Below are 7,657 nucleotides of genomic sequence, written 5' to 3' on the forward strand. Positions count from 1 at the left end.
ATATTCGGTTCAATCAAAAGAATCGTGAATTTCTTTGATTTCGTTCATCATGAAAGAGTTGAAGATTAGGATCATTGTCGTGAATCAAATCACGCGAATCGAATCCTCAAAATGAATCAAAACTCTCGGATCAAGAAGAAAATATGAAATCCTCCATATTTATGATTTTTCATCATTTTGTGAAGGTAATGGTTAGCGGCACACCACAGTGGAGCACATAAGAATCTCTTCGACCTGGCAAGGCAGCCAGAGAAAAATTTCGAGGGAGTCCAACCTGAGGGGAACTAACAAAGCTGGGACGGAAAGCGCATGGGAAATAAAGACTGCGACACTCCGCATTCCAAAGACTCACGCCAAATGTTCCACCAAATCGACCAAACCACTTCGCACTAATTTTCGCCCCAATTTCAACACGCAATTTCCACGCAAATCTATGGTTTTTGCCGCCTTTGATTTAACCCATTAGTTCATAGCGTCCGATATATCGGACACTCATATTTAATTTTTTTCTGGGCTCCAGTTGACTTGCGCTACATTTTGATACTATATTAAGTTCAAATGGATGTCTGTGATTACCTCCCCACTAATATTTTATTTTACTCCTTGAATTCATCGACTCGAGAAGCATTTGTGTGAGACATGGCATTGAAAGAATTTTCAGACACCCGCACGGGTAAGTAAATTATTTTTTATTTTAGTATTTTGCTCAATATGTTGATAACTTTTATATTATTTTTCTTCTAAATTTGATCTTTTTATTTTCTATATTATCAAGGTTTTCTATACAATTTTGAATATGTAATCAACACTGAAATTTTTAAATACTGTATTATTTAAACTATCGATTGTAAAAATTTTAAAATTGCAGAAATAAGTTAAAATGAACCTTCTTAGCCAGAATAATTACTTTCCAAATGAATATTTGACAAAAATAACTTAATGCACTAATGGGTTAAGGGTCTTCCACGTCAAGACTCCCGACGGCTAATGTATTGATAATTTTGTGTCTATGAACCTACTTTAAGACATGTGTGTGCTTTTGCGCACACTCATAGCCTCAAGGCCTTCATCGTACGTTAAAGACAATGACGGACAACCAAGAACAAAGACACTGAAAGTGACCTACTTCGAAAAGAATGGAGCGAGTTTCGGCGCTTGGCGGATCGCTGTCATGATCTTGACACCGGATTCAACTCGAGACTGTCCCCACTTCGGCCCATATCGAAAATAAATTACGATCCATTAGTTTCCGATCAATGGTAACTCGTTTCCACCACTGCAATGGCTAAAGTGAAATCAAGGGTGTAGTTGAAAAGAGACCAGATAGTCTAGTCATTAGTTTCCTTGATTGAACTCCAGTCACAGCACAAGAAAAAATACTTTCAAACAAACTCAAAAGATGCTGTTACCCATATATATGAATTTTTGAGTACACACTACGGCAAGTGCGGATCCAGGATTTTGTTCCGGGGGTGTCTGACAGGCAAAAGGTCTTCTTTTATTTGGGATGGAACACAATATGCAACAATAGGGTAGTTTCCTTCATCAAAGAAAACGAAAGGCATTGATTGCGATTCGTTACCCACCATTAGTGTATTCATAATACACAAATTATTTGGTTTTTGAAATACCGGTTTAGACGAATGGCAAGGGTCAAATTTTATCCTCATTTGAAAAAGGCCAGATTGGCGCCCATGCGATTCCACTCCACGTGACGTCACAGGGACCTAGTTTCTACACGAGAGGATAGGAGTTATACATCCCCTGAGGTTACCAATGCATGCATGAGGCAAAGAGCTCAGGGAAACATGTCTTAATAATCACCTATTAAACCTCCCTTAGGTCGGAAAGTTTTCTTCGTTTGATAAGGTATTAATAAACCTTTTTTAAGCCAAGCGCTACCAGCCAGCAAGGTACTCAGCTACCCGCTAGCATCCTGCGTCCTATCAGCGCTCAGAGCCTCGATCAAGGTCATCTCACAAGGCGGGAGGGGGAACCAGAAATGCGTCGCACGGACTTTTTCCCATCATTCCTACTTACGCGTCGCGTTTTCGCGCGCTTGAAATTTTTCACTTTTCATTTCATCGAGAAAAATAGATATCGTCATTTAAAAATCTAAAAGCGTGAAATACTTACTCCAGGAGTAATAATCTTTCGATTTAGGCAATAAAAAAATAATAGGAAACCACCCTATTACTCTACGAAATATACTCGTAATTTTAATATAACAGTTGTTAATATGTATGCATTTAAAAATGCTATATTAAAATATAAAATTTATTAGTACCCGCAGGGAAGAATGACACCTCGGTAGCTTCACTGGCTAAAGCACTCGACCGGAAATTGGGGGATCCGGGTTCGAATCCCGGTCAAGGCGAATGATTTTTTCTCTGTGGATCTTACGCACGATTGTGCATTGCGGGTGACTCCCGTAAAAGTTATCACCGCGGCTAGTCCCGGTATACTTTAAAATATCTGTATTATAAATCTCGTCTACCTTTTGAGCGCCTGGGGGTGATGGGGGACACATGCCCACGCCCTAAATCCGCATATGCATTACGGCACAATACTATCATACCACCTGGGTTAGAAAAAACTTTTAAATCTATCGAGAGGTCTTATACTTTCCCGGCGCATCACGTGCAGAAAGGATTCTCGGGGTCTCCACCGGGTAATTGGCGGCATGTCTCCCGACGTTTCGAAGGACGATTTTCGAGGCTTTAATCTGATAGCATTCTAACAAATGTCCTCGAGACAATACACGATAGAACACATAAAGATAATACAAAATTTATGGAAACCAGTCGTGAAGCGAAATCAAAGTTTTTGTTGAAAATTGCCATTCGCTAATCTTCAAACCCAACTTGGAAACGCAAATCGGTTCTAGCCTCCAATACGAATTTTCCCCCCAAAGTTCTAGCCTAATTGTGTTTACTTATTGAATCCACGTTTTTCCATTTCAGATCTCACTGCGCGCGTTTAAGCGGCCAACGCCGTGTCCAAATTATCAAATGAAGTCAAACGCACAAATGGAATACTTGATGCGCTATTTTTTTCGCATGCCATCGCCATGTTGATGTATCTATTTGTTTAATTACAGCTTAACTTACTGAGCGTTTATGTGAACTCACTTATTAACAGTGACGCTCTCTGTCACAGATTTTAATTAAAGTCATCACACTTACCGCCCTTTTTTCTTAAAAAAAAAGTAAATTTCATGAAATTAAATTAATGGCGGTGAATCGATTTGTAAATGCTTTCGACCAGTTTCCCCACACTTGCATGATATTTGGAGTATGACTCTATGACTACATTTTGAGACTATAGCGCAGCGCAGCAGTAATTCCCGACGGAAATACATGCAGCTGGACTGCTTTTTCGTATTTAGTCAAGTGTATTTTAAAGTTTTCCTACTCGGTAAATATCTTCACAAATGTATGGCTTTTCCCTGCTACAATCGGGTAAAAAATTCAGCATGCTACTGCAACAGCTAAGGCAGTGCTGCAAAGCAACCATCAGCACTGCTCGTCCTTGTGAATAAAACAGATGAAAGTGCTCATTGCATAATATTTAAGACATCCATCTGTAGTTGCAATGGTGCAGGCTACAGTAATTAAGACGGAAATATGCACGATTGTTTTCGCGATATACTTTTTGCGAGGTGTCGTATCAGCAGAGAACAACGGTTACATCTCCGTCCCGCTTATCAGAAAAGTTCTTTAGCTGGAGCACTTTCTGTGTTAATACCCACTCAATATGATACTGGCTTATCCCTCGCGTGAACTTACTGGTGACAAGATTTTGACAGGTAAAGGTAATGCCTCCGGCTTATCGGTGACAATGAGGAAAAACAAAATTCATGAAGGCACTAATTTCTCGGCATTTGACCATGCGATTTTCTTTGAATAGAGACTTGATCAAGGACTGATTATTATCAAAGCGACAACATAGTGGCTGATAAAAATGTGAAGTGGATATCTTTTATCCCCTTTCCCTTACTGGAGAGAAGAGCGACTTCGTAGAAGGAATTCGTTTCGTTGCAATCTAAGATAATAGTTCTGGAATCCATTACACATTGATTAATCAACGTTTTCAAGTTCAGAGTCCATTGTTAAATGCTAATTATTATTATTATCCATAGTAACAAAGAGCACAGACCTCTTGAAGGCCAAAACATCAATCATGCTAAAGGAAGTGTGCTTCTCGCCACAAGTTTCTTCTCCTCTTGGGTATGTCTACACCAAAAAGGATTTTGGAGACTATAATTTCGATTTTAGCGATGACACAGTATGGCAGAGACAACTGTCGGAAAGAGCGCAGGTATATGACCATGGTCGTACCCAGCGAGGGGCAGGGGGTCAGCTACCCCCCCAGAAGCAAAAATCGCAAAAGTCTTTAAGCAAAATCAGTACTGAATTGAAACGAAAGCATTCAACAAATTTTCTTTGAACCCACGAAAAATTATATGTATTCGTATAAGATATGTAAATAGAATAAAACTATTTTTTCAAGTAAATAATCTCATAAACTAATACAGCGCTGTTATAATTTTCTATAAATGTTGGTTTCATTCAAATTTTCCATGCTAAAATGTCACTTGCCCCTCCAAGACCATGGCTTGCCCCCCCCCCCCAGTTATGATCCTGTGTACGCCCTTGTATGTATATAAGTGGGAAGGGGACCAGGGGGCCCGAAAGAGGCCCCCCCACCCATTTTAGCGGCCATAAGTTGCGGGGATTCCCCGTCAGGAAGAGAGCTCAGCTTTTCCTTAAAATTCGATCGAGACGCGACGATGGCGACTGCTCTGCCATTCATAATACGTATTGAGGTTCTTCCCCGAAGCGAAGCGAATGCTTCAAAACATTAACTTCCTTCCCATGGCACTTTTCCGACGGACGCCAGCAAATATTAGGGCTCCGCTCGCAGTGTTAGCTAATCCTTAGGGAATATCGTTCAATAGAGATTTAATAACTCTATGTGCTAATCCACCGACCAATCTCTTTCCTGGCGCCCTAATATCGAAACTCCCCATGTAATTGTCGTATTTTTTCATGTTTATTTTGCGAATTGCGATCAATTTTATCAATATTATATGTGAACTGGCTTCAAGGAAATATGGTCTCATAGAAAAATTTTTATCGACCGAAGTTAAGCCTAAATACCATTCGGTGACCAACCGTGCACGCGAATAGTATTTAGACTAAGCATGTTGCTAATGTCCCCTAAGAACATTAACAACATGCTTACATCTTCCCGAAACAGACCGGAACGTAATGTTTCATTGGATCTATTATTGAAGAAGGCATCCTTTGTGACAAGATAGAAAATTTAAACTCATAGGATATATTTTTTAATCTACAAGTATGGAGCACATACTCGACAAAATATATTCCCCTGCAGATGAGCTGTCTATTTAAATCGCACGTGATTCATTACTTGACCAGAATTGAAAAATCGTCGTGCCTTCAGCGGAAGGCTGCTCGCCAACTTTGATGGATTTGAATAGCTTCATGAATTCAATTACCTATCGAAGCTATCGCTAAATTTTGCTATTTAACACCAGTCATCAACACAGACAAGAGTCCTCTAGATTACCAAATAATAACTACGAAATAGTGTGATCGAGGCCCATCATTGGTTGGTAAACAATTTTTAAAAGTTTGGTTCTTGCAGGCTCCGGCAAACATGCCAACTCAACCAGTGGCGCAGCGAGGGGGGGTTTTGGGGGATAAACCCCCCCCCCCCCCCCAGAGCTCAGAGAAACTTTTAATTTCAACCCATTTTACTTAATTTGATTGATATTACTTATAGAAAAGTGTATAAGGATCAATAAAATATACCTCAGAAATCTGTAAAACTCACCATGTAGAACCATTTATCTTTAAAATTTTCTAGGCGAGGGCACCCCGCACCTCACGCTTATCCTGGCGGGTATACAACCCCCCAGGTTTAGTTGCACCTAAACCCCCCCCCCAGCCTTAATTCCTAGCTGCGCCCCTGAACTCAACTTGTATACCCAACGATTCTCTTACGATCAATAAACCTTAAGAAAATATTATATTTGCCCATTTCCCCGTAACATTCAAGTGGGCGAATAACCTAATAATGGCGGCCACTACCTTTTCAAACAGCTGAAGCGTATACGACGACTCGACTTGGAAAAAGATTAAGAAATGTTGAGATTACACAAAGTGGTGGGGCTCCCATTGGATTCGCAAATTCTAAGCAAGAATCGCATCTTAACTGCATTCATGGTCGAGGACCGCAGAGTGATTGGCGATGCTATCCTACGCGTAGAAAAAGTGTGGATTTCCATTACATTGTTACATATTTTGTTTTGACGGAAACGGATTGAGGGAGCGCATCCAATCCGATTAATATTTTGTCTTTTTTCAAGATGAATTCTCCCAAAAGTTAAAATTTATCCCAAAACGATAAAATGCACACGAAAGAAATTTAATTGCACCAAAATAATTTAACGACGTCACTAACTCAAGAAAAGCGGGCGGTAACTTTCGCCCTTTCTTACTTTAAAATTATGTCATAAAAGGCTGAATGCGATTTATTTTCATTTTAACGCAACTTTCCCTGCTGTCTCGAGAATAATTTCAACGAGTAACGGTTTCGTTGCCCTTAAATGGATCGAGACCGAATATGTAAGGAAGACGTACTAAGAAGGGTGGGGGGAAAGATAATTCTTCTAAAACTTTAAGGAGTATTCGGGACAACTTAGTTGGCCACATTCTGAGGCATGATGGCCTGATAAAAAATCATAGGACAGGTGGAAGGGAAGAAGGGCAACGGACGGCCTCGAATCTGTTACATGGGACAAGTTAAAATGGATGTACAAGAGAAGAAATACGTCACTAATGATGATGAAGGATTTCAGGGGTGAGCGAACGATACCCAAACATCGGTGCATAATATCCCGCAGCATTAGGATATCAACATTCGCACGAATGAACTTGCGATATACTCAATATGCCCACTTAAGTCAATGGCACGAGGATAAATCACAATAGGACCTAAGTTATGCGTTTTTGTCAAAAGTATCCCGAGCTAGGAATGTGATACTCAAGATAAGAGCGGGTGGGGAAAACTTGAGAAAGTGGATCAGATCAACCGCTTGGGCAGCAATTCGGAGGAAAACGGATACTGCAAGTGGGATATCAGGAAGAAAATTGCTCTAAAAAGCAAAAGGGGAACAGAAAAGAGCATATGAGAGAATAGTGATGAAAGAGTTTAAAGAGAATGTTAGTGAAGAGTTCGATGTGGAGATTAGCGCCTTTCGGTTGGAAAACATGGACATTTAAGGAAGGAGGACGAGAGTGGACAAAGGCGGTTCGAGATGTGTGTGTGGCGAAGAATGGAGAAAGTGCAGTGGACGGAGATTTGCGTAACGAACGACGAATTGCGGGACATGGTGCTTCTTGATGGGATACGGAGGAGACAGAAGGTTTGGAGGGATCGAGTACTTAGCCGGGAGGATATGTTGAACAGTGTTAGGGGGTAGAATGCTGGGTAACCGAGGGAGAGGAAGGAAGAGAATAGTATTTTTAGATAGAACGAAAGGGAGTAGGCCTTTTTGTGAACAGAATAGAGACCCGCAATCGGAGATAGCTTAGCTAACTCGCAAAATACTCCATGTTAACCTACC

This window comes from Ischnura elegans, chromosome 5 (assembly GCF_921293095.1).
Source record: "Ischnura elegans chromosome 5, ioIscEleg1.1, whole genome shotgun sequence".
NCBI classification, from domain to species: domain Eukaryota; kingdom Metazoa; phylum Arthropoda; class Insecta; order Odonata; family Coenagrionidae; genus Ischnura; species Ischnura elegans.